Source organism: Brienomyrus brachyistius, chromosome 2, assembly GCF_023856365.1.
Source record: "Brienomyrus brachyistius isolate T26 chromosome 2, BBRACH_0.4, whole genome shotgun sequence".
NCBI lineage: Eukaryota > Metazoa > Chordata > Actinopteri > Osteoglossiformes > Mormyridae > Brienomyrus > Brienomyrus brachyistius.
In genome coordinates, this window is record NC_064534.1 from 38,365,887 (window position 1) to 38,381,956 (window position 16,070).

At 44.4% G+C, this 16,070-nt stretch overlaps 12 non-coding genes and 1 pseudogene across 12 annotated transcripts; all 13 read left to right on the plus strand.

Annotated features, from left to right (window-relative positions):
• Positions 1-658: 658 nt before the first annotated feature.
• LOC125736572 (5S ribosomal RNA) lies at positions 659-777 on the plus strand. The gene has a single exon (XR_007395849.1). It is a non-coding gene; the product is annotated as a 5S ribosomal RNA (ribosomal RNA).
• Positions 778-1,863: 1,086 nt separating this feature from the next.
• On the plus strand, positions 1,864-1,982 carry LOC125732604 (5S ribosomal RNA). The gene has a single exon (XR_007391979.1). It is a non-coding gene; the product is annotated as a 5S ribosomal RNA (ribosomal RNA).
• A 1,104-nt stretch (positions 1,983-3,086) lies between these two features.
• LOC125732605 (5S ribosomal RNA) lies at positions 3,087-3,205 on the plus strand. Its single transcript, XR_007391980.1, has one exon. It is a non-coding gene; the product is annotated as a 5S ribosomal RNA (ribosomal RNA).
• Positions 3,206-4,313: 1,108 nt separating this feature from the next.
• LOC125734836 (5S ribosomal RNA) lies at positions 4,314-4,432 on the plus strand. The gene has a single exon (XR_007394139.1). It is a non-coding gene; the product is annotated as a 5S ribosomal RNA (ribosomal RNA).
• A 1,079-nt stretch (positions 4,433-5,511) lies between these two features.
• On the plus strand, positions 5,512-5,630 carry LOC125733027 (5S ribosomal RNA). The gene has a single exon (XR_007392385.1). It is a non-coding gene; the product is annotated as a 5S ribosomal RNA (ribosomal RNA).
• A 1,076-nt stretch (positions 5,631-6,706) lies between these two features.
• LOC125732606 (5S ribosomal RNA) lies at positions 6,707-6,825 on the plus strand. The gene has a single exon (XR_007391981.1). It is a non-coding gene; the product is annotated as a 5S ribosomal RNA (ribosomal RNA).
• Positions 6,826-7,902: 1,077 nt separating this feature from the next.
• Positions 7,903-8,021, plus strand: LOC125732823 (5S ribosomal RNA). Its single transcript, XR_007392189.1, has one exon. It is a non-coding gene; the product is annotated as a 5S ribosomal RNA (ribosomal RNA).
• A 1,077-nt stretch (positions 8,022-9,098) lies between these two features.
• Positions 9,099-9,217, plus strand: LOC125735896 (5S ribosomal RNA). The gene has a single exon (XR_007395180.1). It is a non-coding gene; the product is annotated as a 5S ribosomal RNA (ribosomal RNA).
• A 1,076-nt stretch (positions 9,218-10,293) lies between these two features.
• On the plus strand, positions 10,294-10,412 carry LOC125733283 (5S ribosomal RNA). Its single transcript, XR_007392632.1, has one exon. It is a non-coding gene; the product is annotated as a 5S ribosomal RNA (ribosomal RNA).
• Positions 10,413-11,489: 1,077 nt separating this feature from the next.
• LOC125733502 (5S ribosomal RNA) lies at positions 11,490-11,608 on the plus strand. Its single transcript, XR_007392846.1, has one exon. It is a non-coding gene; the product is annotated as a 5S ribosomal RNA (ribosomal RNA).
• A 1,085-nt stretch (positions 11,609-12,693) lies between these two features.
• On the plus strand, positions 12,694-12,812 carry LOC125733284 (5S ribosomal RNA). The gene has a single exon (XR_007392633.1). It is a non-coding gene; the product is annotated as a 5S ribosomal RNA (ribosomal RNA).
• Positions 12,813-13,891: 1,079 nt separating this feature from the next.
• Positions 13,892-14,010, plus strand: LOC125732977 (5S ribosomal RNA). The gene has a single exon (XR_007392337.1). It is a non-coding gene; the product is annotated as a 5S ribosomal RNA (ribosomal RNA).
• Positions 14,011-15,085: 1,075 nt separating this feature from the next.
• On the plus strand, positions 15,086-15,204 carry LOC125731369 (5S ribosomal RNA; annotated as a pseudogene).
• Positions 15,205-16,070: the final 866 nt, after the last annotated feature.

The following is a 16,070-nucleotide window of genomic DNA, read 5'->3' on the forward strand; positions in this document are numbered from 1 at the left end:
CTAAAAGCTGTATTTAAAAGAACAGATTGGCCGGGGTAATTCACACCCTTCAATGCCAGCTTAATGTTTAGGTTAGTGGGAATCACAGAGGAATTAGGGATGGAAACTTCTTTGCTGGTGGTAGAAGCGGTCTGGTGAATTTTTAGAGAGAAGAGGCCGTCGATGTTTGAATGTAGAAAATTGTTCTGGCTGCAGCCTGCAGTATGGACTTGTTGGTGTGTGTAGCTCCCAGTGTTCTGACAGAGCGACGTTTTGGGGAAGCATGTGATTCAGCAGCTACCAGTGGGCTTCGTGCGGCGGAGATTTTGTGGCTGTTAGCGGAGTTGATTACAGAGGGTCGTTAAGAGAAGCCTGCATGCGGTAGGCAAATGAGTAATGTTTGCCGGCGGGGGACGTGCGGCGATTAACCTGTGAGGTAGTGAAATGGACTTAAAGAGAAGGAAGTGTGCGGATGCGGAAAGAATGGAATAATTGTGGTAGGCTGCCAGCTGAGTAGTTTGGTGAATGTTTGGTGTGGGTCCGGCGCTGCCGATTGGATGGTGGTGCTGCAGTGTGAGTCAGATAAAAAACAAAAAAAACCAGGAGTAGGATCCAATGGGACTAACTGGCATGTATAGACGCGTGTAATGCAAAAGGGCTGTTTTTGGTTGCATCTCTCGCTCACGGCCGTACCACCCTGAACACGCCCGATCTCGTCTGATCTTGGAAGCTAAGCAGGGTAGGGTCTGGTTAGTACTTGGATGGGAGACCTTCTGGGAATACCAGGTGCTGTAAGCTTTTCTCGCTTTTACTTTATACAGGGGGCGCTCCACTTCACGATTAATTGAAATCTAGCACTCCCCTTCCATTTTACTATTTTATATATATATATATATATATATTTTATCTCTCTTTCATAAAGCCAGCTTTTAGAAACCGTTTTACTCTAAATACTTCCTGGTAATTCTAGGTGCTGTAAGCTGTTCGTGCCTTTATTCCACCAGGGCGCGATATTCTCACAAACTTGAAGACTGTCACTCCCCATTCACGTTTTACAACTTATTGTTAATGATAAAGAGACAGCTTTTTACACACAGTTTTAAACAAAGTACTGATATTATTCCTCTTCAACTGACCGCTTTGTTTTCTATGCAAAAACCACTTCGCCACAGAAGACTCGATATTATTGGCATAGCAAGTTCTGCTCTTCTCCTTTCAAAACTTGCTAAAAGCTGTATTTAAAAGAACAGATTGGCCGGGGTAATTCACACCCTTCAATGCCAGCTTAATGTTTAGGTTAGTGGGAATCACAGAGGAATTAGGGATGGAAACTTCTTTGCTGGTGGTAGAAGCGGTCTGGTGAATTTTTAGAGAGAAGAGGCCGTCGATGTTTGAATGTAGAAAATTGTTCTGGCTGCAGCCTGCAGTATGGACTTGTTGGTGTGTGTAGCTCCCAGTGTTCTGACAGCGCGACGTTTTGGGGAAGCATGTGATTCAGCAGCTACCAGTGGGCTTCCTGCGGCGGAGATTTTGTGGATGTTAGCGGAGTTGATAACAGAGGGTCGTTAATAGAAGCCTGCATGCAGTAGGCAAAGGAGTAATGTTTGCCGGCGGGGGACGTGCGGCGATTAACCTGTGCGGTACTGAAAAGGAGTTAAAAAGAAGGAAGTGTGCGGATGCGGAAAGAATGGAATAATTGTGGTAGGCTGCCGGCTGAGTAGTTTGGTGAATGTTTGGTGTGGGTCCGGCGCTGCCGATTGGATGGTGGTGCTGCAGTGTGAGTCAGAAAAAAAAAAAAAAAAAACCAGGAGTATGATCCAATGGGACTAACTGGCATGTATAGACGCGTGTAATGCAAAAGGGCTGTTTTTGGTCACGTCTCTTGCTTATGGCCATACCACCCTGAACACGCCCGATCTCATCCGATCTCGGAAGCCAAGCAGGGTAGGGTCTGGTTAGTACTTGGATGGGAGACCTCCTGGGAATACCAGGTGCTGTAAGCTTTTCTCACTTTTACTTTATACAGGGGGCGCTCCACTTCACGATTAATTTAAATCTATCACTCCCCTTCCATTTTACTATTTTATATATATATATATATATATATATATATATATTTTATTTTTTTTTCTCTCATTCATAAAGGCAGCTTTTACACACCATTTTACTTTAAATACTTCCTGGTAATTCTAGGTGCTGTAAGCTGTTTGTGCCTTTATTCCACCAGGGCGCGATCTTCTCACAAACTTGAAGACTGTCACTCCCCATTCACGTTTTACAACTTATTGTTAATGATAAAGAGACAGCTTTTTACACACAGTTTTAAACAAAGTACTGATATTATTCCTCTTCAACTGACCGCTTTGTTTTCTATGCAAAAACCACTTCGCCACAGAAGACTCGATATTATTGGCATAGCAAGTTCTGCTCTTCTCCTTTCAAAACTTGCTAAAAGCTGTATTTAAAAGAACAGATTGGCCGGGGTAATTCACACCCTTCAATGCCAGCTTAATGTTTAGGTTAGTGGGAATCACAGAGGAATTAGGGATGGAAACTTCTTTGCTGGTGGTAGAAGCGGTCTGGTGAATTTTTAGAGAGAAGAGGCCGTCGATGTTTGAATGTAGAAAATTGTTCTGGCTGCAGCCTGCAGTATGGACTTGTTGGTGTGTGTAGCTCCCAGTGTTCTGACAGCGCGACGTTTTGGGGAAGCATGTGATTCAGCAGCTACCAGTGGGCTTCGTGCGGCGGAGATTTTGTGGCTGTTAGCGGAGTTGATAACAGAGGGTCGTTAATAGAAGCCTGCATGCAGTAGGCAAAGGAGTAATGTTTGCCGGCGGGGGACGTGCGGCGATTAACCTGTGCGGTACTGAAAAGGAGTTAAAAAGAAGGAAGTGTGCGGATGCGGAAAGAATGGAATAATTGTGGTAGGCTGCCGGCTGAGTAGTTTGGTGAATGTTTGGTGTGGGTCCGGCGCTGCCGATTGGATGGTGGTGCTGCAGTGTGAGTCAGAAAAAAAAAAAAAAAAAACCAGGAGTATGATCCAATGGGACTAACTGGCATGTATAGACGCGTGTAATGCAAAAGGGCTGTTTTTGGTCACGTCTCTTGCTTATGGCCATACCACCCTGAACACGCCCGATCTCATCCGATCTCGGAAGCCAAGCAGGGTAGGGTCTGGTTAGTACTTGGATGGGAGACCTCCTGGGAATACCAGGTGCTGTAAGCTTTTCTCACTTTTACTTTATACAGGGGGCGCTCCACTTCACGATTAATTTAAATCTATCACTCCCCTTCCATTTTACTATTTTATATATATATATATATATATATATATATATATATATTTTTTTTTTTTTTTTCTCTCATTCATAAAGGCAGCTTTTACACACCATTTTACTTTAAATACTTCCTGGTAATTCTAGGTGCTGTAAGCTGTTTGTGCCTTTATTCCACCAGGGCGCGATCTTCTCACAAACTTGAAGACTGTCACTCCCCATTCACGTTTTACAACTTATTGTTAATGATAAAGAGACAGCTTTTTACACACAGTTTTAAACAAAGTACTGATATTATTCCTCTTCAACTGACCGCTTTGTTTTCTATGCAAAAACCACTTCGCCACAGAAGACTCGATATTATTGGCATAGCAAGTTCTGCTCTTCTCCTTTCAAAACTTGCTAAAAGCTGTATTTAAAAGAACAGATTGGCCGGGGTAATTCACACCCTTCAATGCCAGCTTAATGTTTAGGTTAGTGGGAATCACAGAGGAATTAGGGATGGAAACTTCTTTGCTGGTGGTAGAAGCGGTCTGGTGAATTTTTAGAGAGAAGAGGCCGTCGATGTTTGAATGTAGAAAATAGTTCTGGCTGCAGCCTGAAGTATGGACTTGTTGGTGTGTGTAGCTCCCAGTGTTCTGACAGTGCGACGTTTTGGGGAAGCATGTGATTCAGCAGCTACCAGTGGCCTTCGTGCGGCGGAGATTTTGTGGCTGTTAGCGGAGTTGATAACAGAGGGTCGTTAAGAGAAGCCTGCATGCAGTAGGCAAAGGAGTAATGCTTGCCGGCGGGGGACGTGCAGCGATTAACCTGTGCAGTAGTGAAAAGGAGTTAAAAAGAAGGAAGTGTGCGGATGCGGAAAGAATGGAATAATTGTGGTAGGCTGCCGGCTGAGTAGTTTGGTGAATGTTTGGTGTGGGTCCGGCGCTGCCGATTGGATGGTGGTGCTGCAGTGTGAGTCAGATAAAAAAAAAAAAAACCAGGAGTAGGATCCAATGGGACTAACTGGCATGTATAGACGTGTGTAATGCAAAAGGGCTGTTTTTGGTCGCATCTCTCGCTTATGGCCATACCACCCTGAACACGCCCGATCTGATCCGATCTCGGAAGCCAAGCAGGGTAGGGTCTGGTTAGTACTTGGATGGGAGACCTCCTGGGAATACCAGGTGCTGTAAGCTTTTCTCACTTTTACTTTATACAGGGGGCGCTCCACTTCACGATTAATTTAAATCTATCACTCCCCTTCCATTTTACTATTTTATATATATATATATATATTTCTCTCATTCATAAAGGCAGCTTTTACACACCGTTTTACTCCAAATACTTCCTGGTAATTCTAGGTGCTGTAAGCTGTTCGTGCCTTTATTCCACCAGGGCGCGATCTTCTCACAAACTTGAAGACTGTCACTCCCCATTCACGTTTTACAACTTATTGTTAATGATAAAGAGACAGCATTTTACACACAGTTTTAAAGAAAGTACTGATATTATTCCTCTTCAACTGACCGCTTTGTTTTCTATGCAAAAACCACTTCGCCACAGAAGACTCGATATTATTGGCATAGCAAGTTCTGCTCTTCACCTTTCAAAACTTGCTAAAAGCTGTATTTAAAAGAACAGATTGGCCGGGGTAATTCACACCCTTCAATGCCAGCTTAATGTTTAGGTTAGTGGGAATCACAGAGGAATTAGGGATGGAAACTTCTTTGCTGGTGGTAGAAGCGGTCTGGTGAATTTTTAGAGAGAAGAGGCCGTCGATGTTTGAATGTAGAAAATAGTTCTGGCTGCAGCCTGCAGTATGGACTTGTTGGTGTGTGTAGCTCCCAGTGTTCTGACAGCGCGACGTTTTGGGGAAGCATGTGATTCAGCAGCTACCAGTGGGCTTCGTGCGGCGGAGATTTTGTGGCTGTTAGCGGAGTTGATAACAGAGGGTCGTTAAGAGAAGCCTGCATGCAGCAGGCAAAGGAGTAATGTTTGCCGGCGGGGGACGTGCGGCGATTAACCTGTGCGGTAGTGAAAAGGAGTTAAAAAGAAGGAAGTGTGCGGATGCGGAAAGAATGGAATAATTGTGGTAGGCTGCCGGCTGAGTAGTTTGGTGAATGTTTGGTGTGGGTCCGGCGCTGCCGATTGGATGGTGGTGCTGCAGTGTGAGTCAGATAAAAAAAATAAAAAAAACAGGAGTATGATCCAATGGGACTAACTGGCATGTATAGACGCATGTAATGCAAAAGGGCTGTTTTTGGTAGCGTCTTTCGCTTATGGCCATACCACCCTGAACACGCCCGATCTCATCTGATCTCGGAAGCCAAGCAGGGTAGGGTCTGGTTAGTACTTGGATGGGAGACCTCCTGGGAATACCAGGTGCTGTAAGCTTTTCTCACTTTTACTTTATACAGGGGGCGCTCCACTTCACGATTAATTTAAATCTATCACTCCCCTTCCATTTTACTATTTTATATATATATATATTTTTCTCTCATTCATAAAGGCAGCTTTTACACACCATTTTACTTTAAATACTTCCTGGTAATTCTAGGTGCTGTAAGCTGTTCGTGCCTTTATTTCTCCAGGGCGCGATCTTCTCACAAACTTGAAGACTGTCACTCCCCATTCACGTTTTACAACTTATTGTTAATGATAAAGAGACAGCTTTTTACTCACAGTTTTAAACAAAGTACTGATATTATTCCTCTTCAACTGACCGCTTTGTTTTCTATGCAAAAACCACTTCGCCACAGAAGACTCGATATTATTGGCATAGCAAGTTCTGCTCTTCTCCTTTCAAAACTTGCTAAAAGCTGTATTTAAAAGAACAGATTGGCCGGGGTAATTCACACCCTTCAATGCCAGCTTAATGTTTAGGTTAGTGGGAATCACAGAGGAATTAGGGATGGAAACTTCTTTGCTGGTGGTAGAAGCGGTCTGGTGAATTTTTAGAGAGAAGAGGCCGTCGATGTTTGAATGTAGAAAATAGTTCTGGCTGCAGCCTGCAGTATGGACTTGTTGGTGTGTGTAGCTCCCAGTGTTCTGACAGCGCGACGTTTTGGGGAAGCATGTGATTCAGCAGCTACCAGTGGGCTTCGTGCGGCGGAGATTTTGTGGCTGTTAGCGGAGTTGATAACAGAGGGTCGTTAAGAGAAGCCTGCATGCAGTAGGCAAAGGAGTAATGTTTGCCGGCGGGGGACGTGCGGCGATTAACCTGTGCGGTAGTGAAAAGGAGTTAAAAAGAAGGAAGTGTGCGGATGCGGAAAGAATGGAATAATTGTGGTAGGCTGCCGGCTGAGTAGTTTGGTGAATGTTTGGTGTGGGTCCGGCGCTGCCGATTGGATGGTGGTGCTGCAGTGTGAGTCAGATAAAAAAAAAAAAAAACCAGGAGTAGGATCCAATGGGACTAACTGGCATGTATAGACGTGTGTAATGCAAAAGGGCTGTTTTTGGTCGCATCTCTCGCTTATGGCCATACCACCCTGAACACGCCCGATCTCATCCGATCTCGGAAGCCAAGCAGGGTAGGGTCTGGTTAGTACTTGGATGGGAGACCTCCTGGGAATACCAGGTGCTGTAAGCTTTTCTCACTTTTACTTTATACAGGGGGCGCTCCACTTCACGATTAATTTAAATCTATCACTCCCCTTCCATTTTACTATTTTATATATATATATATTTTTCTCTCATTCATAAAGGCAGCTTTTACACACCATTTTACTTTAAATACTTCCTGGTAATTCTAGGTGCTGTAAGCTGTTCGTGCCTTTATTCCACCAGGGCGCGATCTTCTCACAAACTTGAAGACTGTCACTCCCCATTCACGTTTTACAACTTATTGTTAATGATAAAGAGACAGCTTTTTACACACAGTTTTAAACAAAGTACTGATATTATTCCTCTTCAACTGACCGCTTTGTTTTCTATGCAAAAACCACTTCACCACAGAAGACTCGATATTATTGGCATAGCAAGTTCTGCTCTTCTCCTTTCAAAACTTGCTAAAAGCTGTATTTAAAAGAACAGATTGGCTGGGGTAATTCACACCCTTCAATGCCAGCTTAATGTTTAGGTTAGTGGGAATCACAGAGGAATTAGGGATGGAAACTTCTTTGCTGGTGGTAGAAGCGGTCTGGTGAATTTTTAGAGAGAAGAGGCCGTCGATGTTTGAATGTAGAAAATAGTTCTGGCTGCAGCCTGCAGTATGGACTTGTTGGTGTGTGTAGCTCCCAGTGTTCTGACAGCGCGACGTTTTGGGGAAGCATGTGATTCAGCAGCTACCAGTGGGCTTCGTGCGGCAGAGATTTTGTGGCTGTTAGCGGAGTTGATAACAGAGGGTCGTTAAGAGAAGCCTGCATGCAGTAGGCAAAGGAGTAATGTTTGCCGGCGGGGGACGTGCGGCGATTATCCTGTGCGGTAGTGAAAAGGAGTTAAAAAGAAGGAAGTGTGCGGATGCGGAAAGAATGGAATAATTGTGGTAGGCTGCCGGCTGAGTAGTTTGGTGAATGTTTGGTGTGGGTCCGGCGCTGCCGATTGGATGGTGGTGCTGCAGTGTGAGTCAGATAAAAAAAAAAAAAAAACCAGGAGTATGATCCAATGGGACTAACTGGCATGTATAGACGCGTGTAATGCAAAAGGGCTGTTTTTGGTCACGTCTCTCGCTTATGGCCATACCACCCTGAACACGCCCGATCTCATCCGATCTCGGAAGCCAAGCAGGGTAGGGTCTGGTTAGTACTTGGATGGGAGACCTCCTGGGAATTCCAGGTGCTGTAAGCTTTTCTCACTTTTACTTTATACAGGGGGCGCTCCACTTCACAATTAATTTAAATCTATCACTCCCCTTCCATTTGACTATTTTATATATATATATATTTTTCTCTCATTCATAAAGGCAGCTTTTACACACCATTTTACTTTAAATACTTCCTGGTAATTCTAGGTGCTGTAAGCTGTTCGTGCCTTTATTCCACCAGGGCGCGATCTTCTCACAAACTTTAAGACTGTCACTCCCCATTCACGTTTTACAACTTATTGTTAATGATAAAGAGACAGCTTTTTACACACAGTTTTAAACAAAGTACTGATATTATTCCTCTTCAACTGACCGCTTTGTTTTCTATGCAAAAACCACTTCACCACAGAAGACTCGATATTATTGGCATAGCAAGTTCTGCTCTTCTCCTTTCAAAACTTGCTAAAAGCTGTATTTAAAAGAACAGATTGGCTGGGGTAATTCACACCCTTCAATGCCAGCTTAATGTTTAGGTTAGTGGGAATCACAGAGGAATTAGGGATGGAAACTTCTTTGCTGGTGGTAGAAGCGGTCTGGTGAATTTTTAGAGAGAAGAGGCCGTCGATGTTTGAATGTAGAAAATAGTTCTGGCTGCAGCCTGCAGTATGGACTTGTTGGTGTGTGTAGCCCCCAGTGTTCTGACAGCGCGACGTTTTGGGGAAGCATGTGATTCAGCAGCTACCAGTGGGCTTCGTGCGGCAGAGATTTTGTGGCTGTTAGCGGAGTTGATAACAGAGGGTCGTTAAGAGAAGCCTGCATGCAGTAGGCAAAGGAGTAATGTTTGCCGGCGGGGGACGTGCGGCGATTATCCTGTGCGGTAGTGAAAAGGAGTTAAAAAGAAGGAAGTGTGCGGATGCGGAAAGAATGGAATAATTGTGGTAGGCTGCCGGCTGAGTAGTTTGGTGAATGTTTGGTGTGGGTCCGGCGCTGCCGATTGGATGGTGGTGCTGCAGTGTGAGTCAGATAAAAAAAAAAAAAAAACCAGGAGTATGATCCAATGGGACTAACTGGCATGTATAGACGCGTGTAATGCAAAAGGGCTGTTTTTGGTCACGTCTCTCGCTTATGGCCATACCACCCTGAACACGCCCGATCTCATCCGATCTCGGAAGCCAAGCAGGGTAGGGTCTGGTTAGAACTTGGATGGGAGACCTCCTGGGAATTCCAGGTGCTGTAAGCTTTTCTCACTTTTACTTTATACAGGGGGCGCTCCACTTCACAATTAATTTAAATCTATCACTCCCCTTCCATTTGACTATTTTATATATATATATATTTTTCTCTCATTCATAAAGGCAGCTTTTACACACCATTTTACTTTAAATACTTCCTGGTAATTCTAGGTGCTGTAAGCTGTTCGTGCCTTTATTCCACCAGGGCGCGATCTTCTCACAAACTTGAAGACTGTCACTCCCCATTCACGTTTTACAACTTATTGTTAATGATAAAGAGACAGCTTTTTACACACAGTTTTAAAGAAAGTACTGATATTATTCCTCTTCAACTGACCGCTTTGTTTTCTATGCAAAAACCACTTCGCCACAGAAGACTCGATATTATTAGCATAGCAAGTTCTGCTCTTCTCCTTTCAAAACTTGCTAAAAGCTGTATTTAAAAGAACAGATTGGCCGGGGTAATTCACACCCTTCAATGCCAGCTTAATATTTAGGTTAGTGGGAATCACAGAGGAATTAGGGATGGAAACTTCTTTGCTGGTGGTAGAAGCGGTCTGGTGAATTTTTAGAGAGAAGAGGCCGTCGATGTTTGAATGTAGAAAATAGTTCTGGCTGCAGCCTGCAGTATGGACTTGTTGGTGTGTGTAGCTCCCAGTGTTCTGACAGCGCGACGTTTTGGGGAAGCATGTGATTCAGCAGCTACCAGTGGGCTTCGTGCGGCGGAGATTTTGTGGCTGTTAGCGGAGTTGATAACAGAGGGTCGTTAAGAGAAGCCTACATGCAGTAGGCAAAGGAGTAATGTTTGCCGGCGGGGGACGTGCGGCGATTAACCTGTGCGGTAGTGAAAAGGAGTTAACAAGAAGGAAGTGTGCGGATGCGGAAAGAATGGAATAATTGTGGTAGGCTGCCGGCTGAGTAGTTTGGTGAATGTTTGGTGTGGGTCCGGCGCTGCCGATTGGATGGTGGGGCTGCAGTGTGAGTCAGATAAAAAAAAAAAAAAACCAGGAGTAGGATCCAATGGGACTAACTGGCATGTATAGACGCGTGTAATGCAAAAGGGCTGTTTTTGGTCGCGTCTCTCGCTTATGGCCATACCACCCTGAACACACCTGATCTCATCCGATCTCGGAAGCCAAGCAGGGTAGGGTCTGGTTAGTACTTGGATGGGAGACCACCTGGGAATACCAGGTGCTGTAAGCTTTTCTCACTTTTACTTTATACAGGGGGCGCTCCACTTCACGATTAATTTAAATCTATCACTCCCCTTCCATTTTACTATTTTATATATATATATATTTTTTTCTCTCATTCATAAAGGCAGCTTTTAGAAACCGTTTTACTCTAAATACTTCCTGGTAATTCTAGGTGCTGTAAGCTGTTCGTGCCTTTATTCCACCAGGACGCGATCTTCTCACCAACTTGAAGACTGTCACTCCCCATTCACGTTTTACAACTTATTGTTAATGATAAAGAGACAGCTTTTTACACACAGTTTTAAACAAAGTACTGATATTATTCCTCTTCAACTGACCGCTTTGTTTTCTATGCAAAAACCACTTCGCCACAGAAGACTCGATATTATTGGCATAGCAAGTTCTGCTCTTCTCCTTTCAAAACTTGCTAAAAGCTGTATTTAAAAGAACAGATTGGCCGGGGTAATTCACACCCTTCAATGCCAGCTTAATATTTAGGTTAGTGGGAATCACAGAGGAATTAGGGATGGAAACTTCTTTGCTGGTGGTAGAAGCGGTCTGGTGAATTTTTAGAGAGAAGAGGCCGTCGATGTTTGAATGTAGAAAATTGTTCTGGCTGCAGCCTGCAGTATGGACTTGTTGGTGTGTGTAGCTCCCAGTGTTCTGACAGTGTGACGTTTTGGGGAAGCATGTGATTCAGCAGCTACCAGTGGGCTTCGTGCGGCGGAGATTTTGTGGCTGTTAGCGGAGTTGATAACAGAGGGTCGTTAAGAGAAGCCTACATGCAGTAGGCAAAGGAGTAATGTTTGCCGGCGGGGGACGTGCGGCGATTAACCTGTGCGGTAGTGAAAAGGAGTTAAAAAGAAGGAAGTGTGCGGATGCGGAAAGAATGGAATAATTGTGGTAGGCTGCCGGCTGAGTAGTTTGGTGAATGTTTGGTGTGGGTCCGGCGCTGCCGATTGGATGGTGGGGCTGCAGTGTGAGTCAGATAAAAAAAAAAAAAACCAGGAGTAGGATCCAATGGGACTAACTGGCATGTATAGACGCGTGTAATGCAAAAGGGCTGTTTTTGGTAGCATCTCTCGCTTATGGCCATACCACCCTGAACACGCCCGATCTCATCTGATCTTGGAAGTTAAGCAGGGTAGGGTCTGGTTAGTACTTCGATGGGAGACCACCTGGGAATACCAGGTGCTGTAAGCTATTCTCACTTTTACTTCATACAGGGGGTGCTCCACTTCACGATTAATTTAAATCTATCACTCCCCTTCCATTTTACTATTTTATATATATATATATATATATATTTTTCTCTCATTCATAAAGGCAGCTTTTAGAAACCGTTTTACTCTAAATACTTCCTGGTAATTCTAGGTGCTGTAAGCTGTTCGTGCCTTTATTCCACCAGGGCGCGATCTTCTCACAAACTTGAAGACTGTCACTCCCCATTCACGTTTTACAACTTATTGTTAATGATAAAGAGACAGCTTTTTACACACAGTTTTAAACAAAGTACTGATATTATTCCTCTTCAACTGACCGCTTTGTTTTCTATGCAAAAACCACTTCGCCACAGAAGACTCGATATTATTGGCATAGCAAGTTCTGCTCTTCTCCTTTCAAAACTTGCTAAAAGCTGTATTTAAAAGAACAGATTGGCCGGGGTAATTCACACCCTTCAATGCCAGCTTAATGTTTAGGTTAGTGGGAATCACAGAGGAATTAGGGATGGAAACTTCTTTGCTGGTGGTAGAAGCGGTCTGGTGAATTTTTAGAGAGAAGAGGCCGTCGATGTTTGAATGTAGAAAATAGTTCTGGCTGCAGCCTGCAGTATGGACTTGTTGGTGTGTGTAGCTCCCAGTGTTCTGACAGCGCGACGTTTTGGGGAAGCATGTGATTCAGCAGCTACCAGTGGGCTTCGTGCGGCGGAGATTTTGTGGCTGTTAGCGGAGTTGATAACAGAGGGTCGTTAAGAGAAGCCTACATGCAGTAGGCAAAGGAGTAATGTTTGCCGGCGGGGGACGTGCGGCGATTAACCTGTGCGGTAGTGAAAAGGAGTTAACAAGAAGGAAGTGTGCGGATGCGGAAAGAATGGAATAATTGTGGTAGGCTGCCGGCTGAGTAGTTTGGTGAATGTTTGGTGTGGGTCCGGCGCTGCCGATTGGATGGTGGGGCTGCAGTGTGAGTCAGATAAAAAAAAAAAAAAAACCAGGAGTAGGATCCAATGGGACTAACTGGCATGTATAGACGCGTGTAATGCAAAAGGGCTGTTTTTGGTCGCGTCTCTCGCTTATGGCCATACCACCCTGAACACACCTGATCTCATCCGATCTCGGAAGCCAAGCAGGGTAGGGTCTGGTTAGTACTTGGATGGGAGACCACCTGGGAATACCAGGTGCTGTAAGCTTTTCTCACTTTTACTTTATACAGGGGGCGCTCCACTTCACGATTAATTTAAATCTATCACTCCCCTTCCATTTTACTATTTTATATATATATATTTTTTTTTCTCTCATTCATAAAGGCAGCTTTTAGAAACCGTTTTACTCTAAATACTTCCTGGTAATTCTAGGTGCTGTAAGCTGTTCGTGCCTTTATTCCACCAGGGCGCGATCTTCTCACAAACTTGAAGACTGTCACTCCCCATTCACGTTTTACAACTTATTGTTAATGATAAAGAGACAGCTTTTTACACACAGTTTTAAACAAAGTACTGATATTATTCCTCTTCAACTGACCGCTTTGTTTTCTATGCAAAAACCACTTCGCCACAGAAGACTCGATATTATTGGCATAGCAAGTTCTGCTCTTCTCCTTTCAAAACTTGCTAAAAGCTGTATTTAAAAGAACAGATTGGCCGGGGTAATTCACACCCTTCAATGCCAGCTTAATGTTTAGGTTAGTGGGAATCACAGAGGAATTAGGGATGGAAACTTCTTTGCTGGTGGTAGAAGCGGGCTGGTGAATTTTTAGAGAGAAGAGGCCGTCGATGTTTGAATGTAGAAAATTGTTCTGGCTGCAGCCTGCAGTATGGACTTGTTGGTCTGTGTAGCTCCCAGTGTTCTGACAGCGCGACGTTTTGGGGAAGCATGTGATTCAGCAGCTACCAGTGGGCTTCGTGCGGCGGAGATTTTGTGGCTGTTAGCGGAGTTGATAACAGAGGGTCGTTAAAAGAAGCCTACATGCAGTAGGCAAAGGAGTAATGTTTGCCGGCGGGGGACGTGCGGCGATTAACCTGTGCGGTAGTGAAAAGGAGTTAACAAGAAGGAAGTGTGCGGATGCGGAAAGAATGGAATAATTGTGGTAGGCTGCCGGCTGAGTAGTTTGGTGAATGTTTGGTGTGGGTCCGGCGCTGCCGATTGGATGGTGGGGCTGCAGTGTGAGTCAGATAAAAAAAAAAAAAAAACCAGGAGTAGGATCCAATGGGACTAACTGGCATGTACAGACGCGTGTAATGCAAAAGGGCTGTTTTTGGTACCATCTCTCGCTTACGGCCATACCACCCTGAACACGCCCGATCTCGTCTGATCTCGGAAGCCAAGCAGGGTAGGGTCTGGTTAGTACTTGGATGGGAGACCACCTGGGAATACCAGGTGCTGTAAGCTTTTCTCACTTTTACTTTATACAGGGGGCGCTCCACTTCACGATTAATTTAAATCTATCACTCCCCTTCCATTTTACTATTTTATATATATATATTTTTTTTTCTCTCATTCATAAAGGCAGCTTTTAGAAGCCGTTTTACTCTAAATACTTCCTGGTAATTCTAGGTGCTGTAAGCTGTTCGTGCCTTTATTCCACCAGGGCGCGATCTTCTCACCAACTTGAAGACTGTCACTCCCCATTCACGTTTTACAACTTATTGTTAATGATAAAGAGACAGCTTTTTACACACAGTTTTAAACAAAGTACTGATATTATTCCTCTTCAACTGACCGCTTTGTTTTCTATGCAAAAACCACTTCGCCACAGAAGACTCGATATTATTGGCATAGCAAGTTCTGCTCTTCTCCTTTCAAAACTTGCTAAAAGCTGTATTTAAAAGAACAGATTGGCCGGGGTAATTCACACCCTTCAATGCCAGCTTAATATTTAGGTTAGTGGGAATCACAGAGGAATTAGGGATGGAAACTTCTTTGCTGGTGGTAGAAGCGGTCTGGTGAATTTTTAGAGAGAAGAGGCCGTCGATGTTTGAATGTAGAAAATTGTTCTGGCTGCAGCCTGCAGTATGGACTTGTTGGTGTGTGTAGCTCCCAGTGTTCTGACAGCGCGACGTTTTGGGGAAGCATGTGATTCAGCAGCTACCAGTGGGCTTCGTGCGGCGGAGATTTTGTGGCTGTTAGCGGAGTTGATAACAGAGGGTCGTTAAGAGAAGCCTACATGCAGTAGGCAAAGGAGTAATGTTTGCCGGCGGGGGACGTGCGGCGATTAACCTGTGCGGTAGTGAAAAGGACTTAAAGAGAAGGAAGTGTGCGGATGCGGAAAGAATGGAATAATTGTGGTAGGCTGCCGGCTGAGTAGTTTGGTGAATGTTTGGTGTGGGTCCGGCGCTGCCGATTGGATGGTGGGGCTGCAGTGTGAGTCAGATAAAAAAAAAAAACCAGGAGTAGGATCCAATGGGACTAACTGGCATGTATAGACGCGTGTAATGCAAAAGGGCTGTTTTTGGCAGCAGCTCTTGCTTACGGCCATACCACCCTGAACACGCCTGATCTCGTCTGATCTCGGAAGCTAAGTGGGGTAGGGTCTGGTTAGTACTTGGATGGGAGACTGCCTGTGAATACCACGTGCTGTAAGCTTTTCTCACTTTTACTTTATACAGGGGGCGCTCCACTTCACGATTAATTTAAATCTATCACTCCCCTTCCATTTTACTATTTTATATATATATATTTTTTCTCTCATTCATAAAGGCAGCCTTTACACACCGTTTTACTCTAAATACTGCCTGGTAATTCTAGGTGCTGTAAGCTGTTCGTGCCTTTATTCCACCAGGGCGCGATCTTCTGACAAACTTGAAGACTGTCACTCCACATTCACGTTTTACAACTTATTGTTAATGATAAAGAGACAGCTTTTTACACACAGTTTTAAACAAAGTACTGATATTATTCCTCTTCAACTGACCGCTTTGTTTTCTATGCAAAAACCACTTCGCCACAGAAGACTCGATATTATTGGCATAGCAAGTTCTGCTCTTCTCCTTTCAAAACTTGCTAAAAGCTGTATTTAAAAGAACAGATTGGCCGGGGTAATTCACACCCTTCAATGCCAGCTTAATGTTTAGGTTAGTGGGAATCACAGAGGAATTAGGGATGGAAACTTCTTTGCTGGTGGTAGAAGCGGTCTGGTGAATTTTTAGAGAGAAGAGGCCGTCGATGTTTGAATGTAGAAAATAGTTCTGGCTGCAGCCTGCAGTATGGACTTGTTGGTGTGTGTAGCTCCCAGTGTTCTGACAGCGCGACATTTTGGGTAAGCATGTGATTCAACAGCTACCAGTGGGCTTCGTGCGGCAGAGATTTTGTGGCTGTTAGCGGAGTTGATAACAGAGGGTTGTTAAGAGAAGCCTGCAAGAGGTAGGCAAAGGAGTAATGTTTGCCGGCGGGGGACGTGCAGCGATTAACCTGTGCGGTAGTGAAAAGGAGTTAAAGAGAAGGAAGTGTGC